Below are 26,160 nucleotides of genomic sequence, written 5' to 3' on the forward strand. Positions count from 1 at the left end.
AATTCAAACTATTGTCTCTCCAGAGACAATATAAAAAATTATTTAAAAAAAATAAATGTCCATAATTCAAACTATTGTCTCTCTAGATACAATAAAAAAAAATATTAAAAAAAAACAAATGTCCATAATTCAAACTATTGTCTCTCTAGAGACAATATAAAAAATTATTTAAAAAAAAAATGTCCGTAATTCAAACTATTGTCTCTCTAGAGACAATATAAAAAATTATTCAAAAAAAAATAAATGTCCATAATTCAAACTATTGTTTCTCTAGAGACAATAAAAAAAATTGTTTAAAAAAAAATAAATCTGCTCAAACTATTGTCTCGGATTTGCTCCTGCCAATCTATCTATGTATCCATCTCTATCTACCTATCCATCCATCCATCCATTCAACTATATGCATGTCTGGATATACATATGTAATCATGCAGATCTATGTTTTATAGTGTGTGCTCTCCTAAAATTTGAGATATACGTGCACATTGCATTTATAGGGTGTGCCTTGGGAAGTATGTATCCATTTTGACTTTTTCTCCATCTCATTTGCAAGGAGAAAAGATATATCAAACTGGTTAACATTAAATAACAAGGACTCAACAATTACTATACAATAAATAAACCATGCTCATCCTGATTCAGGGACCAAATAAATTACCTGGTCCATTAAATCGGAGAAACATACACCAGAGAAAATTCAGGAGAACAAAAATATTCAATAATACAAAAAATTACAAGCTACACAGGCAAAATCCTCAAAACTGCCAGCGCAAAATATTCGATAATACAAAAATTTTCATCCTGATTCAGGGACCAAAGAAATTCCATGGTCCATTAAATCAGAGAAACATTCACTAGAGAAAATTCAAGAAAACAAAAATACTCGATAATACAGGAAATTACAAGCTACAGAGGCAACATCCTCAAAACCGCCAGCGCAAAATATTCGATAATACAAAAAATTACAAGCTACACAGGCAGCATCCTCAAAACTGCCAGCGCTCTAGTTGCACCTCTACTTCAGTTAGGTCTTTCTGAGCTTTCTTCCTACGATAAAATATTGGGCAGTAACGACTGAAATAATGATAGGACATCAATGTAAGTATAAAAGAGATAGTAATTGTAAAAATAAAATAAAAAACATCCTATTAATTAAAAACAAATACATGATCACACAAATGTTACAAAATACATCCATAATGTAAATTTAAATCATGTTATGAAAATGTAATACTATGTAATAGTTGAAATATAGCATTCAAAAACCTTGTGCAAAGAACATCTTGGTGCAAAGAGCCTTGGCACCGCTGACATTGTGTCCATAGTTTACCAAAGAGCATTTCTAATTCCCTCACTGACATTGATCAAATATTAGTGTCATATAATAGAAAATCTAGGTGATAACAGTAGACACAAGGCCTACTTTAAATTCTCCAAATAAAGAGTAATGGTATTAGAATACCAGCTTACCATTTGCAACTGTTTTCTGATACAATTCTGCTTCTCTTCCTTTGCAATGTGAACAAAGTGTCTGATCTTCTTTGCTGCAATGGCAACATGAAATTAGGTAACATCATGAATTTCAATATGAAGAAACCTAACCAGACATTCTTATTATAAGAGAGCTAGACAGTTTCTTACAAGGAGAGCAGGCATGGAATCATGAAACCTCATAGATTTTTCCACATCACAAAGATGAACCCTAGTAGCTTTCTAAAGCGCCAAACTGAAATAATAGTTACTCTCAATTGTGCACTACTATAAGCAAGGAAACCACATGCAAGACACCCTCTACTTGTATTAACTAAATACCTGATAGGTGTTTTACAACCAATACAACTGAGTTGTTTCTTGACAAATTTCATAATTCCACTATTTGAAGGAGTTGATATGGAAACTGCTCATGTGTGACTACCATGAAGAAGCTCCTTGCTTGCATTCTTCAAAATGGGCTCAAATATTCTCAACAGCGGCTACAGAGCAAAAACAGGCACTAATAAAAAACACTTAGCTAGAAAGAATTACTATCTATCAAGATATATTTGAAACACAGGTGAAATTTTCAAAAAGAGCATAAACAGCAAGTGATGATGCTTTGGTCTTTCACCTTGCTCAGTTGATTCTCCAGATAATATTATGGATCAATAGGGATGTTATTCTCCAGTACGTAAATTGGATCCTCAGATTTCTCATATGCCTTAGCCCAAGTAAACACATTAGTCTTATATCCATAATCCCTCTGTAAATTATGCCTCCAAATAAAACATAACAAAATAATTAAAATAATAATCATTTTTTAGTGCAATATCGAGACTTATGCTGAGCACAGAAGGGGTTAATTATTACCTTGGCACCTTTTGCAACCTTTATGATGACATATGGAACACAATCACCCACAGTTGGAGCAGTTGCAGCATCCCTCTGTAAACCAGGGGAAACTTGGCTTTAAAACACAACAAAATAATTAAAATAACCATTTTTTAGTGCAATATCGAGACTTATGCTGAGCACAGAAGGGGTTAATTATATCTTGGCACCTTTTGCAGCCTTTATGATGACATATGGAACATGATCACCCACAGTTGGAGCAGTTGCAACATCCTTCTATAAACCAGGGGCAACTTGGCTTTAAAACACGACATCAATTTAAAAAATCCAACAATGGACTCATTGTCAATAAAAAGAAAAATATTACAAGAGTCTTTAGATGCACTGCAGTAATAAAAATAGAGAGATAGGATTGAAATGGAACCAGAAGGCATTGCACCATTCATTATACTTGTTCTGAGAAGTTATTTCCAGTATTTACCTTACGCATGTGCTCAGCTAGTTCCACGTGTGCTGCCTTGACTGCATAGTCATCTCCAGTCTTTGTCAGACCCTGACTCAACAAAGAGATTGTTAGCACAGGCAAACAACAATGCCCTTAAGAATATGCTGATAGCCTTGATAAAGGATATGACCTACAAACATCTGTTTTTGCCGCAGCTAAACAGTAATCAATTTTTCTCAGCATGAGATTAAAAATGTAGATATATTATATATTGTCATGTTTTGATTCTCTTCAATTGTATAAGAGCCTCCCTTGACACTTCTTCCTCCCATTGCTAGCAGTAAATATTGACTGAATCCCTTCCAAGTATAGAATGTAGGGAGAAGAAACATGACAGACTTAAAAACGAAACTTCCATGGCCTGCCCCAACTAGGTATATAGTATATACTTCTAACACTTGAAACCAGGAATATGTAATAAGTGACTTGCTAACAGTGTAAATTTCCTCTTACTCCTATCATATTTTATCCATTTCAAAAGTAACAAATGGCCAAACAAATTTGGTCATAAACATGCAGAAGGATTCATCCTTAGTTATCACCAAAAGTGACAAATCCATTATATTCATTAACAAGTCAGAAATAGTGTTCTTTACATACTGCACTGCACCAAGCATGTCACGATTAATGAGTATTTTTTGAAGGCACTCTGTAACCAAGTTCTTCACCAACAGGCAATTGTCCCTTCGCACTGTTTCAATGCCTGTTGATATGGAATATTTAAAAGATCGGAATATTTAATAATTAAGAAGCCATCAAATAAATTATTTTTCTAAGAGCATTTTGAGCCTTCACAAAACTAAGGCCTGTCTTTGAAACAAAAAGATCAGGTTTGTCACCTTTAGTATCCATTTTGACATAAGCATCTGGCTTTGTCCACAACAACGCAACATATCGTTTCTTGCTGATCAACAAGAATGGGTAGTATATTTTTTCAAATTCTAGTTTAATAGGCTGCATAAAAGCATATGTTAAATAACACACTGATTAGATGCCAAAGATGCACCAAACAGATGCAGATAAGCCACAGAAAAGCATAACTGATCATCTTGTCCTGTGCATATTTACAAAGATCTCATGGAAGTGGAATGTCAAAAGAAGATTAGTTTTAAAAAGAAAGGTGATATTAAAACATTCATCCCTACAAAAACATCATTAACAACTCTAGAGGCTTCACGGATATTTAAAATTCTTGACACTGTACCTTTGTAAATGTACCACTAATATAATATGAGGCTTCCCTCCCTAGTGTCATGGCCTCTTCTATATTTGGTACACCAAACTGTATCATAACTGAATCTATATCTCCATATACAACCTAGATTCAAATATAAAAATATAATATCAAGATTTACAGTAGAAATCTTGGTTAGGATCAGATCACCCATTATGATTTCAAGAACTTGGACTATCACCAATACAACAAGTGTACTTCCTATCATTACTGATCCAGTTCAAAGGTTACAAATGCCTTTAGTTGCTAAATAATAGCCTACCTCAGCATTGTACTGGTAACCACCAACTATTGTGAACCTTTCTTCAACTAGCCTCTTTGTATGCTCTATCATTTGATGGCCTGACAGGTGGAAAAAAAATGAGATGATTAATGATATGAAATTTTAAAACAATACGTAAAATCGATATTGTCTGATGGAACAGAGAATGTGTCAAAAGATCAAACTGGACTTGTAATCAAAATATAATAAGAGGGCCTAAGCATATCATCTTAGTTGTACAAGTACACATGACTAATTAATGCAATTCAAGAACTCGATCTTATTTGTACAAGATTGTCAATTACAGTTCATACCCAAAACATTATGCCAGGAGGAAGAAAAGAATTACATGGATATAATTGATGCCCAAAAATAATCAATGTGAATGGCTGATACATGCATATATAGAATAAGAGAGGACTGCAAGCATCTCTATCTTGTAAGTAAAAGAAGCACCAATAACATTACAACTAGGAAAAACAAGGGGAGAATCAAGGTGTCCATGGATTTAATGTTTTTTTTCCATGGAAGAACTATGAAATTACCATAGCTCGTCACACTTGAAGAAATCTCCAAACAGGCAATTGCCCAACAGTGGCACCAGTAAACCCATAAACTGAATTCACACTTATCTGCAAGTGCACACAGTCAAAACTATTTTATGCATTTCACCAGCATACCTAGTTTTACTTTTATTCCATGTCCAAGCCATAATTAATACAGACTTGACAAAGTTGTAATTACCTTCAAAGCCAATTGTTGGCCATCCAAGACAGCCTTTTCAAAAGGATCTTTAGCCTCCTAAACAAGATTACAGGAAGTTAAAAACTGAGATGCTAAGTGGAAAAAATAAAGCATGTAACATGAACATAGGAAGCACTTATTTCAGCACCTTTAGGTCTGCCTTGGCTCTTTTCTGGCAGCCAGTAACACTTCTAGGATCTCTGGTAATATGCCCTAGGAAACAGGAAAAAGAGCATTCAATTTAGCATCATCGAAAATGGTCAGCATATGATGGTTAAAAAGTAAATAATGAAATAAGTATCAGCATAGTGTTTGACATGCAAAGACATTAAGGTCTTAGCATCCTACTTTACTTTTAATCATTTCTAGTAGCATAGCTTCAGGTGCCTATGTTAGTGTTACAACGGTACAACTGTGCATTGTACAGATGGGATGACTAGGATAGTGTATTGGGATCTCATCCACATAGCAATTTGACTGCTAAAGTCTACCATACATGTTAGGGAACCTATCTACTTTTTGTACATTGACGAATCAACCAAATCTGAATCTGAATCTACTAAAAACTTCAAAATATGTATCATAAAAGTAGCCTAGGGTTTATTGTCCATTATCTGAAACTTCTTCAGAATCTCAATTGCTTACTTACCCGTGTTCGAGGACCAGCTCACCTCAACTCAGCCAAACCTCCAAGACCAAGAAATAATACATGTCAACTTCACTTGCTAGTTCCTTATTGCACCATGGGATAGAGTTTTTTAAACTAACTGTTAGGACTAGGTAATCTACATACAACACAAATATAAGCATATCAAATTTATCATAATCAAACAAATAATAAAATTTAGGACCTGCAATGGTCTTAGTGATGCCCATAATCTGTAAGTACTCATAATCCATGAGTACCAAGCACAAGAGGCTACTTTAGCCTAGAAAGGGACTTCTTCAACTTGCACACATGGGTATCCCATCCTAGCAAAGATATTATATTTGAACCCAAGCTGAAACAAAACCATGAATCACTCTTCCTGCCACCTGCATCTCTGGCCTTGTCAAAATCCACTAAAGCATGCAGCAGCTCAAAGCACTGTGCCAGTGTGCCCTTTAAGTACCTTGCATACCTCAGACCATGGAGAATATTTGTAGCAACCTCAGCTCAACCATATATTAGCAGCCAAGCTGGACAATAAATTGGTTTCTGAGCCCCCCTTGTTTGTGAGACAAGGATCTCATACACACAGCATTTTGACTGCTAAATTCTACCAAAATATGTTAGGGAGACTATATACCTTTTGTACGCTGACCAATCAACCAAATTTGAATCTTAATCTATTGATAACTTCAAAATATGTATCATAAAAGTAGCCTATGGTTTATTGTCCATTATCCGAAACTTCTTCAGAATCTTAATTGCTTACTTACCCCTATTCGAGGACCACTTCACCTCAACTCAGCCAAACCTCCAAGACCAAGAAATAACACATGTGGTGTATATCCTTCATGTCAACTTCACTTGCCAGTTTCTTCTTGCACCATGGGATAGAATTTTCTTAACTAACTTTTAGGACCAGGTCATCTACATACAACACAAATATAATAATATCAAATTGATCATAATCAAACAAATAATACAAGTTAGGACCTGCAACAGTCCTAGTGATGCCCTTAATATGTAAGTACTCATCAAAAAAGCAAAGTATCTTCAAAAAAAATTTTGTTGCACACATAATTAGTTTATGTTTGGACCCTCACAACCTAGTGCGCTCCTTATAAGATAGAGCGATGCACGTTCAAGTTATTAAAATTTAACACATATCAATCCTTTTTGTCCTCTTTTTGGGAGGCGCTACATTAATTGTGGGTGTGGAATGCTCATCACATTGAACACCCTCCTCATTATTTTTGTCTCCCATTCGCTGAAATTCAACAATGGTTTCCTGCCAAGGTTCAAGAATGACTATTGGATGATTTTGTGCAACAAGCAAATCATATTGTGCCTGTATCTCCTCCCCATGCTCACTCCCAATGTTTCACCTGATTCCTATACACAACATACTTTAACTTGTTATAATAACATTAAAACCTCCAATTGATTTATTGCATTATTCATATAATATTATAAACAACTAACCGGATCCATAACCAGTAACCCCTCGATTGATCATGTGTTGGTGAAGACCTTGGGAACCATGTAATACAACATTTTTAGGTCTTCCTCTGAAGCTTCCTTTTGAAACTGGTGAACCTACATTAACAAAGATAATCATATCTATAAGGTAAAATAACTAATAAGATACAATTAACTCAACGTGACCATCGTTACTTTGCCTAAAATAGAAAATATAATAGATGGAAATATCACTTACCATACCACCACGAATACTATTATATCCACCAGAGCGTAATTTGTGAGATCCAATTTTTGACACCCTAGCTTGGGTTGCTTTTCTTGTATCTCGTAGGCGTCTCTTAGCTCCTACTTGTGCAGATGCCGTATAGTTTGGATTTCTGAGGACTTTCCTCTTAAACTTGGCATCTTTCATAAGTTCATCCCATGTCACTTGGTATGTGATCCAAGCTGGACGTGGATACATCAAGTTTTTTGTCAACTTTGTCCTTAAATTGGACCTCTTTGAGTGCATGTATTTACTTGCAATCTGTAAAATAAGTTCCTTATCAAATCCAGGATTACCAAATGCTATTACTACATCTTTAAATAGTTCCTCTTTTTTGGCATTGGCTTGTTTCCTCCAATCCATTTGGATGGTATTTCCAAATAATTCTTCTGCACGACGAAAAATAAAGTGATAAAATTTCAGCCCTGTTTCATCCTTCAAGACATTTCCTTCTGAAGTGAGCAAGATTGTAACTTCTTGCATTCCTTTTGTGGTCACCGATGATATTGTTGTAGTCTTGGGGATTGAGGAAGGTTCCCTTATAGATACATTAGGCACTGTGTCACTTACTTCCTACATTTACAATGAAATTGTGGAACTATTAAGAACCCAACCAAAATATGAAACTATTTTTCACATCTAAAATAATGATCCTAAACATAACAAATGAAATTATAAAAAAAAAATAATAATTTTACCTGTTGATCTCTTGCAGGAGCTACACTCTCCAATAATAACATTTCCCATAACTAAATTTGTTCAATTATTTCTTGTCTAATTTGAACATTTGCAGGAATATCTCGTGGGAGCCTTAACATTCTTGTTTGTGAGTCTATAAGACTCCTCAAAGAAACTTGTTCTGGTCCTGGTGGGAGAATTCTGACTAGACCCACATTTGATGTAGAGGGCATGTTATGGGGTTCTAGTCTAGGTGTAGATGGCATAACATGACCCTCTATACCAACAGATTGTGTAAAGGGCATGTTATGGGGTTCTGGTCTAGGTGTAGATGGCATAGCATGACCCTCTATACCAATAGATTGTGTAAAGGGCATGTTATGGGGTTCTGGTCTAGGTGTAGATGGCATAACATGACCCTCTATACCAACAGATTGTGCAAAGGGCATGTTATGGGGTTCTTGTCTAGGTGTAGATGGCATAACATGACCCTCTATACCAACAGATTGTATACTTGTTGGAGTCAACCTAGAAACATCCTGCAAGGCACAAATATAAATAATAAGATGGAATAACACATAAATAATGTTGAAATATGTAACTAGGTTCAGTCTTCATAATGACATATCTAATCACAATCCTATGTAATTTATGTTAAAAAAGGAAAAAGAAGATTATTTTTGTTATGACTGAGGCATGGGTTTCATGAACACATGAAGAAGAAAGTCCCATTATAGAATGACAATATCTCAGAAGACTCATTAAAAGAAGGTCATGAAGGTGGCAAATGATCAATGAAATGTAGTGTAAAGTTGCAAATAATCATGGCAACCAAAATACTAATCAGTATAGATAGGTGTCCATGAGGTATGTATAATAATTTTCTTTTAAAGGGTCCGTCATAAGATGTAGTAGGGTTGAATTTATGGGTTTATATTTTAAGAAATACCCTAGTATTTAGAAACCTTAATCTTAAGGTATTTGTTACCTATGATTTGATTTCTAGGGCATGGGATAAACTCTACAATGACATAAAGGGAAAAGAGTATGATCTAATGTTTGAATTTAAGAAACCCTAAAAAGGCCTCTTGATTACATAAAAACCCTAAAAAAGTAACTTGACATCATGTTTTGGAATAAAATATTGCTTGGGTTACTTGTTAAAATAGTATTGTATGTACAAGAAGAAAAAAACAGATGGGATGATCCATTTGAAGGCATGATGTAGCTCTTCGTAACACCTCATAAATCATGGAGTTGTTGTGCAAAAACTTTATTAAATATATGCCCTAGATTTCTCAACAAATAACATAATCAAACTCACATAAATAAATGGTTGAATCTTACATCTTGCATAACATTAGATGTATATGGGGGCATTAATGATCCCTGCATGCCAACATTGGTTGTATTGAGGGGCATAAATGAATCCTGCATGCCAACAAAATGCACGCTTAGTAAAAACACAAATATTAATAAATATATATAGTGAAATAACTTAACTAAATGCACAAAAATATTGAACAAGTTTTACCACTATCATTACCTTAGATGTTTTATAAGGTGTTATAGGGGTTGGAATGACTTTAGCAATTGCCAGCATTGCACAAACATAAATTAGCATAATAAGGAATATAAGATAATTGAACATATAAATGACAATATTCAAGCTTACCTCATGCATCATCATAGCAGCGTCTTGCCCTCGTGCATTTGTTAACATTTCCATGGAAGTAGTGAATATCATTGAACCCCCCATAGTAGCATCAGTGACACCCAGGGGTACATTCTTAAAAAAACACATAATAACATAAAAATAAAAAAACCTTGATAAAAAAACCGATAAGAAAATAGAATTGGTAACACAAAATATGTGTTGAGTGAGCATTGAAGATCTGTCCAACAATTTGAGGCAAGCTTATCAGAGTGTTTTGACAAGCATTTAACTAGTCACAAACAAACTTTTGAAGTATCATTTTAAAGTTATTTCTAAAAACAAATCCAACCTCTAACTAAATCAACAACATAAATAATACAAATACCAAAAGAAACATAAATACCCTGTCTGCCATTTTGTATAGAATAATGTAATAGAAATCTACGAAGAAAAGTTTGTGGACACTCATTAGGATCATTACATAAATAAATGTTGAAATATATGACAACGTGTAAAACCATAAAATTATTCTAAAATATGTTGGTTTAAACTTCTATGCATGTAATACTAATTTCATTGAGGATTTCTCTAGATTATATTACAAAGGGTAATGCACTGTCTTAAATTGTTGTCGCATAATGCAAAGTAATCACTGTAGAATATCTCCTTGTTGCCTATAAACATTACTTCACTAGGCCTTGCTTGCCTCAAAACCCCAGATGATTTGCTGCCACATAAAAACCTTAGGGGTGATTCGTTGCCACAAAAAATCCCTTATAGGTGGTTTGCTGCCACAATTGATACCTCAGGGATGATCTGTTGTCATCAACAGTGCCTCAGAGGTATCTTTCTATCCCAGAATTGCTTCATAGACATATTGCTGCCACAGTGAAGCTTCAGATTTAATGTGTTGCTATAGATAATGCCTTAGAGATAGGCCAATGCCTCAGATAATGTCTCAGGGATGATTCGCTACCCAGATAATGCCTCAAGATAGTTTGTTGCCACAGTTAGTGTCTGTTCGATCATTTATATAACAACATTTGGAAGTTGGATTAAAGTGAGGGATTTTAGAAAATTAAATGAAAGTCTGGTTGGTTGACTCTCTGCAATTATGCATTCAAACCAACGAGGTTCCATATATGGTGCTAAAAAAATAAATAGTGTTCCTAACAAACAAGCATCATTTTGTATATAAAATATTTAAATAAATTATCACCAGTTTATATTAAACTGTGAAATCAACATTTGAAAAGCAATGCATATGAAGCATATTAAGCATGCATGGAAACTACTAATCAGAGTCTAAAGAATTATTATGGTAGATGAAGCGATATGGTGTGTTGCCTTAGAAGAGCACCAATATGCAATAAAGAACCTTGAAATATGCTTGGAAAATGAAAAGACATAAAATAATGTAGAGCATTGGCGGCAGAGAGGGTATAAAAACTCAAAATTATGTTTAACCCTCCAATATAGTTAACCACACATGGAATAAGTGAATTCAAATGAATGACAATGCATTGAATGCCCATGAGCTCTGGTTTCATCAATTCATGAGTAAATGTTGGTGTGGGATTAAACCAAATAATGCCAATTTCATTCCTCGTACTTCTCAAAGACCCAAGCTACAAATATCATGGCTTAGTATTATACCTATGCACAGATTTATGCAGATTTGAGATGTTCAGAGGAGAACCAATCATATTTCCGTAACACCCCTCTCGAACCTATTTCATGCTAACGAATTAGAGTCTAGTGCCAAACACATGATCATATATCCAAGCAAAATATCATCCCAGTGCATCTCCTAGAATGGTGGATATCAAGTGACTCAAACTAATGAAGAGAAGCCATGATTTGACTCCAAGACTATTTAAGATTGGAGAAATTCACTTTTTCGTGTTGCAGACATTAGTGGTTTTGAGCTGGAGGCATGCAATACTGGGTGAAAACTCAACCTTCACTATCAATGATAGTATTTTATGTTTGATAAATAGACATAGACGTTCCTTTTCTCACTGTTATATTTATTTTCTTCTAAATAACTACGTTGCTAGATAAGGTGGTTAAATGTCTGTTGGAAATATTGAAAAATCTAGAGTTGCCCGTGGCCGACTATCCAACAGGCTTGAATTTTAAGCTTCAAGATTTTGAAGAGACAGTCCTGTTGCAGCAACAACAAAGGGGAAAATCTCAGATATTGGGGATAGTAGGGTTAGGTGGCGTAGGAAAGACAACTTTTGCAAAACATTTCTTCAATATGAAGAAATCAGATTATCACAGATCCTGCTTTTTATTTGAAGTTAGAGATAGTGCAGCTAAAAACTCTTTAAATTTGTGGCAAGAATACTTCTTAAGGCAAACATCTTTGCAAGGGAAATACATGAAATTGAATGGAAAATACCTGTGGAAAATAAACCCTTTGCTGTCTTCCTTGAAACTTCTAGCTCAGCTTTGAGTTCCTTTGCAAAATAACAGTGAAAGCCCCAGCATATAAAAACTATAACAATTTAGCGCCAAAAAGATTTTCGGCCTCTACACCAAAAATGTTTTGGTGGTTTCAGTGGTCTTGTTTCCATTTAAGATGACCTAGCCTGTTGTTTCCTACTATTTCCCATGTATGTCTCCCACTTTTCATAAGAATGAGGGTCTTAATATCTATCTCCTGCCACCCACGAATAAATGAGTATGTACTCTGCGGTCATTGGGCCTCGTGCCCTTAATGCCCATCACAGAAACCCTAGTCTCATGGCTTTAATAGATCAATAACTTAACACAAGCACATTCTTGGCAACAAGACTGCAATTTCATAACCAAAACCAAATGTATGAAAATGAGGAATTATTCCTCTGAGTTCGGCCCAATCTCTCTGAGTTATTATAACAAAACCCTCAGCCTTAGGCCAGAGAAACCTTTTAAAAATACATTACAGGGATAGTATTCTGTCCAGTTCACAAAGAAGCATGTTAACTAATATCCCTAGCCTAGTTCGACAAACAAACACATACCTGGTAGTGGGCACCAAGAAACTGGTAGACCCAACCGCAATTCGGCATGACTCTGAAGACCCACACCATAGCCAACGAGGGCTGCACATTCAAGTAGAAAACAAGATGAGTATGTGATGACAAAACAAGAGAAAAGCTATAAAACTCAGAAACTATTTAAGTTTAACACCTAAAACGAATATGCGCTTACCTGAAGAGACTATCCAAGCTGGAAACCCTTTCTGAAAACAGAGACTGTGTCTCAGCGCACATCGTGTTATACCACTAAAAAGAACCAATTTCAAAGGCAACCAGAAGTGGGCAACTTGATCAAAGGAAAACTATGGCGAGGTAAAGCAGCGGGTAGAGAACCATAACAGAGAAAGATAGAAGTGAACCATTTGAGGACTCGACAGACTAACACTCCCGGCTCGACAACCCTGGGAGATCACCTCAAGACACACAATGTACTAGGATCTAACACCTTGACCGTTGCATTTGGAAGAGGCATCTGCACCATAGAACCAATCCATATTCCCACGGAATGAGTCCAACTGGAGGCTCCTTGGCAGTCGAACCATGTATAACCCTAGGCATACGAAAACCAGGGTACCAATTGGAGGCTCCTTGGTAGTCGAACCATGCATAACCCAGGGCTCTTATTAATTAATATATTTTAATTTAAATCTTTTATGTTAAATTTATTAATAACAAACATATATTTAACTTAATTTGATTTCTTATAGGTTTAAGAATGTTAAATTGCATAAGAATTTTAAAATGTTATGTTATTTTACATAGGTTAAGGCTATGTTTGAAGTTGCTTTTTTGAATTGACTTATTATTGATCTACTTGTTGCACTATAGGTAGTGTATCTATTTTATAGTAAGTAATCATTGTACTATAGGTAGTGTCTAGTAATTTTTTAAGGAGCATTCATCAAAACAAAGAAATCTAATGAACCATAATAAATATCATATTTATTGAAGGGATTTTATCATCATAAATTACCAAAATGTAATTCGAGTGACTAATAAAATTCTACTATTACAAATAGATAAAAAAAATCATTCCACATTCATAAACACTTCAAGGTGGAATGTGCTATTCTTTAGTAATTACAACTTATTATCTTGACATCTTTACTTATGTAATGACTATCAATCCTTCACTCTTTATTTGATTATTGTGATTTATTGTAATTGTTTTGCATGTAGGTAAATTATTTAAATAGAAATGCCTCCAAAAAGGAAGGGTCAATCAACTAAATTTTTTTATATATATTTTAAAACATCAAAGACTTATAATGTTAATGATATTCCATATATACCTCATTTGAATGATGATGCTAATGAAGATATGAATGAAGAGTATTTTGTTGATATAGAAATTCTTGGAAATAAAAAGGAAGGACACAATGGTGGATCTAGTAGTTTGAGGAGGAAGGCCTTCTCAAAACATGAATTCCGAGAAGAGTGGATGATAAAACATCCTTGGGTGTATAGTATCAATGTTGAATATCACAAGACTCATATGAAGTGTAAAATTTGTGAGAAATACAAGGCTCAAGGTCCATGGGGTATTGGAGATGGATTTAATACGATTCAATATGATGTTGTGAGAACTCATGCAAAATCCATTATTCATCAAACATCAACTGAGAGAAATTTGTATGACACTGAAATGTTTGAAAATCCCGTTAAAGAACACATAGTGGCTATAAGTGAGGCTAATAAGGAAATGGTCAGAACTACCATTTAGTAGCATATTTTATTGCAAAAAAAGATATTTCAATTTTTACTTATGAAGATCTTTGTCATATTCAAATGCATCTACAGATGCCTAATATGCCTTCTCGAGTGGATTATTCTTCCTACATAAATAAAAAAGAAGCTACTAAATTCATTCACTCTATATCAAATTATCTTGAAGAGGTGCAAACTAGAAAAGTGTTAGAAAATCCCTTTTTCTCTATAATGTTAGATGAAAGTATAGGTAATGGTTTGGAACAACACTTTTTTGTGTATTCTACATATCTAGATTTAAAAGGTTTGGGCCCTCCAGTCACACAATTTATGAAAATGATTATTGTTCCTAGTGGAAAAGGAAAGACTATATATGATACCATCGTTAATTTAAAGGAAACAAGGTAGTCGGAAAATGAAAAACTAATAGCGGTTTTGACTGATGGTGCTTCATCTATGTTTGGATGTGAAAATGAATTTGTCACACTGCTAAAGAATGATTTAGCAAATTTGATTGGCACTCATTGCATTTCACATATTGAAGCACTTGTAGCAACATATGCTTTGAAAAATATACCTGAGTATTTGTATGTTGAGACAATAACAAAGAGGGCATACTCATGGGTTGGAAATTTAACAAAGAGAAATAATAAGCTCATTTCCTTATTAGAGATAATGGAATTAGAATCCTTGCAGGTTCTTCAAATCCATGGGATTCTATGGCTCTCTATTTTGGTGAAGCCCAAACTAGTGAGATAGTTATCGATCCTAGTATACCAAGCACGGGGTGCTTGTTTGAGTCCATACAATGCTCACTTGAGTCTGCACACATGCGACTCTCTGTTGAAGGTCTCAAACCCCTTCAATTGCTCAATATACACCTCCTCAATAAATCCATTGAGGAATGTTATCTTCACATCAATTTGGTGGATCTTCCACCTCATCTGTGCTAATAGTGCTAGAATTGACTTGATGGATGAGTACCTTGCTACTGGACCAAAGGCCTCCTCATAGTCAATTCCCTCCACCCGAGAGAACCCCTTGGCCAAAAATCAGGCCTTGTGTTTCTCTATGCTCCTGCCTTCTGCATGCTTTATCTTATAAAGCGATCTTGAACCAACCACTGATGTGTTTGTTGGTCTTTGGACCAATTCCAAAACACTGTTTCTGACAATGGAATCATATTCCTCTACCATAGCATCAACCCATATTGGTTATTGCACTGCTTCCTCGAATGAAGATGTTTATGTCTCAACTAGCTCACTCATCAAAGCCATGTACCCAGTGTACTGATCCTATGACCTCCTTTGCTTGCACTGTGATGTGGGTGCTCCCACATTCTCTCGAGAATCCTGCAATAATTTGTTAGCTTCGCTGGTTTGCTTCCTTCCTTCTCTAGATGTCTCCACTCTCTGCTCCTTTGCTTGTGGCTACTCCACAAATTCCTGAGGTTCTTCCTTTGGAGCTAAAAGCTCCTGATCAGGCTGCAATTGAAGCCCTCTCTCAGGAGAACACCTCATTGCCTTCTCCTCATCAAACTTCACATCTCTTGTGACCATTGTAACCTTGAGAGATGGAGAGTATACACGATAGTTGTGAGTTGTTTCTGTGTACCTGTTGAAGGCTCAAAATTCTATACCTCAACATTATAAGGGAGACCACCTAGCTGGGAACTTAAAGCAGCTCATTTTCTATTGAGGCCACTTTGATGAATTTTTCCTAAACCATTCCTAATGTCTCGCAAAGAGTCTTCGTCCAAATACTCCAGAGGGAGAGAATAAAGGCGCAACCACACTAGGGCCCAGCTCAGATCTTCTTTGTTCGGGTTAAAGCGCTCGATCCATCCTCTTAGGTATAGCCCTGCTGCGTTGAAGAAATATGGTCCTCCATCCTAGTTAGTCATAAGATCATGTTGGTCACAACCTCCGTAGCTTAAATAAACAAATGGTAATACTCTTCATCTTCTAAGTTATGTAATAAACAAGTGAAAGGGAGCAAGACATGAAGAGGAAACACATGGAATGACTTTTAGTTCTGGCAACCATGCATGTCATTGAAAACAGAATGATTCAACAATGATAAGAAATATTTTAAGATACACTAAGAGGTGTATTTCAAAATATGTGCTTTGTTTTCCATACCTAGCCTCCAAAGGGTTATGCATCAGATGGATTCTTCATGTGGTACTGACATTCTCTCATACCTTCGGTTTCTCAGTCTTCTTATTTCTCTCCTTAGCTCCTTGAGAGTCATATATCATGTCATCATTCTTCATGGCCCCTGAGAGACATAATTGTGTAGTTTCAGCGGGCAATGACTGTTGCGGGATGAGGCCTTGGGGGGACAAATTTACATAGTTTTAGGATGCAAGCCACTACTATGGGATGAGGCCCTAGGAGGACACATCTACGTAGTTTTAGGATGCTAGGCAGACTGGGTAGTGCCTTGAATTATAAGAACTTGGATAATGTGTCATATTTCTTCCACATGAAGAAGATCCAACACTTCCGTGAGAAGTCATCAATAAAAATGACAAAATATTTGTATATGGTAGTGGAGGTTGTCGAGAAAGGTTCATAAACATGATAGTGGATCCTTTCTAGGACTGCATGTGCTTTGTTGTCCCAATCATGAAATGTGGATTTTATGTACTTCCGCAACGTAGATCCTTTGCATATTGTTGGGTTGTGTTATATTCTTTCCACGACTAGCCCATGTAGTTAACCGGGGGGTTAGAGGGAGGGAGGAGCCCGCCTTCGTTGCACCGATTGTATAGTGGGGGGGTCACATGGGGTTTGAGGCGTACCTGTAAGCCCACTTTATGGGGTCTGGGGCAACGCGCCAGAAAATTTTGGTTTTGGACCCTATTTTAGGATGGGCGGACCCACCTATGGTTTTGTGCATGATATTCGCACATGTTTTTGGACATGATGGTTTTCGGTCCATGGTATTAGATGCGATGGTTTTCAGTCCATGGTATTGGATGCTTCAGCATGTATAAAGATGTATTATAAAATTGAAAGTAACATAATGAAAAAATCAAGCTGGTAGTCCCGGTTTCGAGATCCAAGGGAAAATCTCTGTGTATATGTGTTTTATGTGTTATGCTCTCGCATTGTTTATTTTCTGTGTTTTAGAATTCGTATGCAGGTAATTTTTATATGGGATTAAAACCTACACATACATCCTACTACTTAGGTGCGCCTTTAGGGAGGCTAGTAGTTATTTGTTGTATAATATTCTAGGTGTCATGATGCAAATGGCCAAGTATTTTGTGCCAAAGTTCATCGACATCGCGACCTGCACTTTCTCCGTCTTAGTGCTTAATGCAACATAGTCTTCCACATCTAGATTATATAGGTTCTTCACATGAACCCTGATATGCATCACCTGTCTCGTGGCTATGTGTCTTAGGAATGCTTTTCCTTTGATTAATATCACTTCACAACCATGGTCTTCCAAAATTGCAACAAATATGAGATTTTTCTTTAGGCCTAGAACAAACATGACTTCCTTGAGCCTAATGCAGAAGCATTCGACACTCTTAATCAAACAAGGAATCCAAAGCGGAGCAAGGAGGATGACGTGGACCATCGGAGTAAACATGGGACATTTCTATTAAAATAGAGCTAGTTTGGTGGAATGGATAAAGTCTCTAGAAGACTTATTTAATGTAATCTGCCATATGTATGTATGCATGTAGAGAGAATTAGGGATAGTTGAGTGATTCATGGAGAGGATTTGATCGGATCCTTTCAGTGATCTAATCCAATGTGTTTATAAATGATGAACCTGCATGTTCAATAGGAAAGAGTGAGAACAAAGTAAATTTGTGAGAACAGAGTGATCAAAATGCAGTTGAAGGGGAATTTGCTCCCAAGGCTGAAATGCCTAAGATATGTAATCATATCGTGTATAATATAAAGTGTGTTCAGTGTTGATATTGTGTGGATTTCTGTGTGTGTATATGTAATAATTCCTTTTCGTGTTATTCATATATATATATATGTGATGATGGCTTAATTCCTGTGTTACGAGATTATTGATCGACCATCGATCACTATAAAGATCGATGGCGATCCATTGATTAACGAAAATATTGTTATATATGGTTTGTCATGTGTAGACACAGTCGGTGGCAGAACTGTGTTTTAAGCGCAAAATCCATCAGCAGGTAGCCAAATCTGACAAGCGGTGAGGGTACATGCAAGATACAAAGCAAGGATTAATGCAAAGGAGTAATGCAGAGGAGTGTACTGACTACATACATATCATCAAACATATTTCATCCCACTTAGGATGTCTTGAATCGTGCCTGGTTAGTCATAAGATCATGTTGGTCACAACCTCAGTAGCTTAAATAAAGAAGTGGTAATACTCTTCATCTTCTAAGCTATGTAATAAACAAGTGAAAGGGAGCAAGACACGTAGATCAAACACATGGACTGACTTTCACTTCTTGCAACCATGAATTTCATTGAAGATGGAATGATACGACAATGATAAGCAAACTTTTAAGCTACATTAAGAGGTTTATTTCAAAAGATGTGCTTTGTTTTCCATACCTAGCCTCCAAAGGGTTATGCATCAGATGGAGTCTTCATGCGGTCCTAATATTCTATCATACCTTAGGTTTCTTGGTCTGCTTATTTTTCTCCTCAACTCCTTGAGAGTCATCTATCATGTCATCTTTCTTCGTGGCCCGTGAGAGACATAATTGTGTAGTCTCAATGGGCAGTGACTGTTGCAGGATGAGGCCTTGGGAGGACACATTTACACAGTTTTAGGATGTAAGGCACTACTTGGGACGAGGCACTGGGAGGACACATCTATGCAATTTCAGGCACTACTTGGGACGAGGCACTGGGAGGTTTCCAACCTCCCATACCATTCAGAAATCCCACTGAATGGTATGGGAGGTTAGGATTTCTGCGTATTACACGGTTCGAACAAGCAATAGAAAAGCTTGAGGGTTACATATGTGAAGTATGTAGTTCAGGAAAGTTGGATGAGGCTAGGTTGTTAAGGAAACTCCAAAATTTAGCTAAGTGTGGGATTAGTGGAACTTATGTGAATAGTGATAAAACTTCACTACGATCACACACTTGAAAACTTATTGATACAACATAGACCATCCAGAACATATAACACATACTTCACTTAATGAAACAACCTTTGTGGCAGCTTACAGCAAGTGTGACTTCGATTATAGACTTCGGGAGGATAAAGGGGACACTTGTGTAATACAAAAAAAGTTACAGAGAAACCTGATCTCAGAGATGTTAAGCATCAGTCATCATCACAAAATGCAACTGTTGGTATTGGACTGCCCCAACAGAGGGGAAACAAGTCCAAGAAGCTTTGAAGACTGCCCCTGTTATGGGGGAAACTAGCCATTGAACCAGAATAACTATTTCAAAGTAGACCTTGGTTTTCCAAAATGAACAAAGAGGAATGAAATCCTAAACCAAAAAGATAGGGACATAACCAAGTAACAGTATGCAATTTCCAGCTAGCAGAGAGTCAACCAGAGAATTCAAGACACTTGGCGTGAAGACAGAACACATCCAGACCACAAAACCACAAATCATAGAAACATATCCGCTTGGAAGCCGGACACCTTTGCGAGAGACCAAAAACCACAAAAAGTTAGACGAATCCACCTGGGATCCAGAGACCTTTGCATGAGGCCACGTGTTAGGCTGGTGGTTCCATCGGAGCTAGCTCTTCCTCAATCCGGAAGGCAAATTGATAACAATCATCATCCTCTTCAGATGCGCCGCAACCTTGAACAGTTGGAGAATCTATAGTACCTTCAGCATCCATCTGTCGCTTACCAACGTCCCTAGCTTTATCTTTGTCATACAGAGCCTTACTGCTTTCACCTTGCTGCTTGTTTCTGATTCCATGACTACCTGTCTCTTCCCTGTTCTACTTGTTCGCACGACTGGACAGAGTAGCTTGCATCGCAGACTCTTCCTTGAAAGAAATTGTGACTGCAACAGTGATTGTAGGCCTGTTTAGTGAACTGCAGAAACGAAATTGTGTGTTCTGAGGGCCAGAAAGAGGAGGGAGTGGGAGATCCACAATGTGGACAACATTGTCCCTCCAACCTCTCCCACTTCTGGTATTCGCGTAGCTATAGTGGGGTTAATGAGCGAGTAGGGCAATTCAGTAGTTGAGTCCAGGGAGTCAGAGGTGGAACTGGTAGAAGCTCGTGAGTGGTTAAAACCTCCATGCGAACCTCCACGCCTACTGCGCATGTGGTGCATGAGGCGAGCCATGGCTGAATTGGCAATGAAAGAATTGGAATGAAGGCGACAATGAGTGAGAGTAGGGGTGGGCGAACCATAATCAAGAAGACAATGACAGGAATGTGAAAAATGAAAACCATTACCAAAATCCTGACAAGGGAGAATTAGGCAGCGACTACCTGTAGCAGTTCTGAAACACGGTTCAGCCGCTTGCGGAGGACAAACACCATGGAGAAGGGGAGGAGTAACAAAACGGTTTGCACGGGCCATGGTGTTGAAGGAAGTGAGCTCGTCACAGCTTTCAGAGTCAATAAATGTCACCTGTAAGGTGTTTTTAGTCCATCTACGGTGAGCTCTCAGGACGAAGCACTTAGCTAGATGGCTTCCCAACCCGCCAGCGATCCGTCTTGTCATTTAAATGCCGTTGTTGACACCCGCATCCAGGTGCGTTTCCTCTGCATTTTCCCTTTCCTTTTGCACTAGATCATTGAAATCCTGGAATTGATGAGTATTGGCTATAGTGCTAAGAGCTCCTACATGAAGAGTCTTACCACTTTCAACGCCAATGTTTGCTAAGAAGTCTGCTACTTTGTTACCATTCCGACGAGTGTGCCTGATGGTAACTGCTCTATGAATGAGAAGCCACTGTTCAATCTGTTGCAGCCTTTATGCCAATCTCCAACTGCTACCCACTTTATGTGTTGGGGTTCCCTGTAAGATCTGGTTGATCATGTTAATTAAGATCTAGGAGTCCCCTTCAATTATGAGTGGGAAGAATCTATTGTTCTGAGCCAGGAGAAGTCATTGCCAAATTCCTTCTAATTCGGCTGAGTTGTTTGTATCCCAACCTATTGACCCCATGAATGTTTGGAGAACATTGCCCTTGTGATTTCTAAATATTCCCCCAAATCCTTCTTTACCTAGATTTCCCTTTGATGCTCCATCAAAGTTGAGCAGTACCATGTGTGGTGGGGGTGGAGTCCATTTGTCAGGTGTATATCCAGAGGGAGGGATTTTCCTTAGGTGTACCTGCTCATGGTTCCACTGAAGGTTCCAGTTCAGCCATATATTTTGTTCCTGTGGTGTGGATGAGAAATCATCATCAAGCCACGTTTGGAGCATCAAGGTTTCTCGTATGTTTTGACATATATTGATCCATATAACTTCTATGGGAGAGGAATGGTCTTTGAAGATGTGGCTATTTCTCTCTTTCCAGATTGTCCACATGAGGAAACTTGGTATTAGCTTCCATAAGGTGTTTAAGATTTTGCTTTTATAAGGGTGAGGTGCCCAAGAACGAATAGTGCTGGTTGAATTCTCCTTATTTCGTCCATCTCTTTGACATCTGAAGCTAACCTTCTCCCAAACTCAGGTTGCTAATAGACATGAGTTTAGGAGATGTTCCTTAGTTTATTTTTCATGTTTACAATTTGGGCAGATGGAAGGTCTGTGAAAACTCCGTTTCATTAGATTATCCCAAGTAAGGATTCTATTTTGGCATAGCAACCAGAGAAAGGTGGAGATTTTTGGCCAAATTGGTGGTTCCAAAACTTTGTGCCAGAGGCTATCCTTGACAGTATGGTCCCTTAGTATTATATGATATGCTTCCTGGGAAGTGAAGGTACCTCTCGTTTCATAACCCCATCTGATGATGTCTTTCTTATCTGATTGGTGAATTTTGTTGTTTGAGAGTTCTGTATCCTGGCTATCTTTGATGGATTGCGTGGCTTGCCCAAGAAAGAGGTTCGAGCATAACCATTGCCTATAACCTTGGTTGTGAACTTCCTCCCAAAGTTGATTTACTTTGATCGTCGGTTGCTCTACCCAATCCTGAAGTTGGTGGGGCATGAGTACGTCCTTCAATTTTGGTCTTTGCTGCCAGGAGTCCTCCCAAAAGCTCGCATTATCTCCATTCCTGATTTCCCAAAAACTCCGTTGTTAGATTAGACCTTTATGTTGTTTGGCAGCATTCCAAATTAGAGAGCCTGTGCTAACTTCTTTGAGCCGAATTAAATCATCCCCTGGTCTATTATGAGCATACTTAGCTATCCAAAGGATTGCCTAAGGAGTATATGGGTTCGAGAGCCATCTCCACCAGATGTGCGCTCCCATGACCTCGTTGTTGTGCTGAGGATCCCATAGTCCAGTGCCTCCAGAGGATTTTAGGTGAAAAATTGTTTCCCACTTTACAAGAGCCCATTTTCCTTTTTGTTTCGTATTCCCCCATAAAAAATCTCGTCGAAGATTTTTGATTTCTTTAAGAACCAATTTGGGTGCTGCCAGGACCATGAAGAGGTAGAGCGACAAAGATTGTAGCTCTGCCTTGATTAGAACTAGGCAGCTCACCATATTGAGAGCTCTGAAGGTCCATGAAGAGATACGGGCTTCCAGTTTTTCTAGGAGAATTTTCTAGGATGAGTGCTTTAAGGCAGACGTTGTCATTGGAGCTCCTAGGTATTTGGAGGGCAGAGATGCAATCGAGAAGCCAAAAATTCTGGATATGGAGGCTTGAGTGATGGGAGGTCTATGAAAGAAGAAGACTTGAGATTTTGATTTGTTAATGCGGGCGCCAAAGGCATCCGAAAAGTTAGATAAAATTGATTTCATCTTACGGGCTTCCTGGATTGAAGGATGACCAAATAACATATTGTCATCCACAAATTGCTAGTGGGTGAAAGCAGGCGTATTCTGGAAAGAAGGGCCATGTAATTGTTGGTTTTGAAGGGCATCTTTGATGTAATTTCCAAGACCTTCCACCATAATAACAAATAGAAAGGGTGAGAGAGGGTCCCCTTGTCGGATACCTCTGGATGGGTGGAAGGGGGTGAAGGGGGTCCCGTTGACAAGAATTGAGAAAAAGGTAGAAATGATGAGACTCATAATCCATCTTATCCAAGGGGGGGTAAAGCCAAAGGCTAGTAGTATTTTTTGAATATATTTCCAGCTTAAAGAATTGAAAGCTTTTGAGAGGTCAATTTTAGGAGCATACCTGCCTTTTTGGTTTGCTTTAGGGAGTGAATGATTTCATGAGTGAGAATTATGCCATCGGTGATCTGCCTTCCTTCCACGTAACTTGATTGTTCTAGTGATATAAGAAGAGGAAGCAGGGGCTTGAGGCGTGTGGTGATCACTTTGGAGACAATTTTATACAATACCTTGCATAGTGCAATAGGTCGGAATTTGTCCGGAGTCTGGCTGTTCTCCTCCTTAGGGATGAGGGCGATGAAGTTGGCATTCAAGGATGGAAGCATCCATCTATTAACTCTGGACTCCTCGACTACTTGCCAGACTTCCTCCTTGATTAGATCCCAGAAGTTGTGAAAGAAGTCCGAAGTGAAGCTGTCTGGTCCATGTTCTTTCCCAACTTTGAGCTGTCGCATAGTTGTCTCCACTTCCTGTAAAGAAATAGGCCTGAGGAGTATTTGATTGTGTTCCTCAGTTACGATCTTAGGAATAATCTTGATGATCTTCTCTATAGCTGGCAATCGATCAGTCTCTGTTTCCTGATGCACCCTCTGAAAGTGGGTGAGGAGTTCCTATTCTATATCTTCATGTTCTCTAGATGTTCCCCTTGTCGATTTTGGAGGAGAGTAATGCTGTTGTGCATTCTCCATTGGATAGTGGTATGGTGGAAGAACTTTGTATTGCGTTCGCCCTCTTTAAGCCATCGGATCCTCGATTTTTGTCTCCAAATAATCTCTGCCTGTCTTGCTCTTTCTGAGATCTGCGTTTGTAGTTAACATTCTTGTTCTACTATGGTTTCGGATCTGCCTTCAGCTATGATTCTCTGCTGTAATTTTTGCATTTCTATTTCAAGAGTGTTTTGTGCGTGAAAGATATTGCCGAAGGTAAAACGATTCCACTGTTTTATTTTTTTCCTTGATATGTTTTAGCTTTTGTTAGAGCTTGTACATTTTTGCGCCTTTTGGTGGTGTGAAATTTCTCCATGTCTTTGTTATTAGGTTATGAAAATCGGGGTGATTCATCCAAAAGGCTTCAAAGTGAAAGGGCCTGCGAACATTGTCTCTCGGTATTTGCCAGTGAAGCCTAATAGGCCAATGGTCCGAGCCAGAGAGTGGCAATATAGAGGCCAAGAGATCCCCGCCAAGATGTATTCGTTATCAGAGATCAGGAATCTATCTAACCGAGATGCAATTTGGTGGGCATCTGCACGCTTGTTGTTCCAAGTATAAATGCCATTGTTGAATTCCATATCTATAAACCATTGTTATGAATGTAGTTTATGAAATGCGTGCTTTCACAGTCCAGCTTGATCCGTCCTCTTATTTTTTCCTCCAATCTTGTAATCAGGTTGAAGTCCCCTCCTGTGATCTAAAGTGGGTGGGATCTTTCTGAGTTGATATGAGTTAGGGTGTTCAATGTGTCTACTTTGTTTGTTGCCTCCTGGGGGAAGTAGGCATTAGTTAAGTGTCCATGAACATTTGTCCCTGTTAAATGAAACTTGGCCTGAATAAAGTGCTTACTGGCATGTATGTTGGTAAGTGTTATAGCTCTATCATCCCAAACAATGGCTAGCCCTCCTTAGGGTCCCATGGCTTCCACCGCCACTTCTTTGCTTCCTGGCCATGCTTTGGCAAGGATCCGATCCAACATTGTGGAATTACACTTGGTCTCCTGCAAGAAGAGAATTTAAGGCTTTTCCTGTTGTAGCATGTTCCTTATTAATCTTCCCTTCAGCGGGCTGTTGAGCCCTCTGATGTTCCATGAGATGAGCTTCATGATTCATGATTGGGAAGGGGATTATAGTATTTGGTGAGCTTGGAGTATCTTTCAGATTCCACCAGCATCTCCCCTATGCAGATGGTTCTCTGAAGATCGGTTTTCCGTCCTCGTTCCTTGTTGTCTTTGAAGATATTTCTTCCATCCCACTGACTACTAGTTTGGACACCTAATGATCTTTGCTTCTGTGCTCTTGAGAGAATTACTTCTAAGTTCTCTAGTTGTCGCTCAGGAATTTTGTCATATTCATTTTTCTTACAAGCCTGTTCAAGTCCCAGTATATCTAGATCTTCGATGTTGAAGCTCTTCGGTTCCTCTTCCATGTGCTATACTGTTTCCTGCTCTGCCTCTATATCATCTACAATCGTGAGTTGCATCTGAGTTCTATCTACCTCCATACCTTGAGCAGTCCTTTTCTACATGTTACTGGGAGAGGGCATTTTGGTGTCCGTGGGTTTCTTAGAAGTGAGGGCTTTCTTTGAGCTTGATGGAGAAAAATGGACAGAAGTCTTAGGAATGGCTTCAGGTTGTTTTTGATTATCTAAAATATGAACCTCCGGCTGGAGCAGGATTTCAAAGTTGTTGCTTGTTGAAGGCAAGGAGGTGCTGGTGACAGGTTTTTTGAC

At 37.8% G+C, this 26,160-nt stretch overlaps 1 pseudogene; it reads right to left on the reverse strand.

Annotated features, from left to right (window-relative positions):
• Positions 1-945: 945 nt before the first annotated feature.
• On the reverse strand, positions 946-21,208 carry LOC149203194 (DNA polymerase delta catalytic subunit-like; annotated as a pseudogene).
• Positions 21,209-26,160: the final 4,952 nt, after the last annotated feature.

Source organism: Pinus tabuliformis, chromosome 2_1 (assembly GCF_031772625.1).
Source record: "Pinus tabuliformis cultivar Carrire ecotype Pingquan chromosome 2_1, CPIR1, whole genome shotgun sequence".
In the NCBI taxonomy this organism is placed as follows: Eukaryota; Viridiplantae; Streptophyta; class Pinopsida; order Pinales; family Pinaceae; genus Pinus; species Pinus tabuliformis.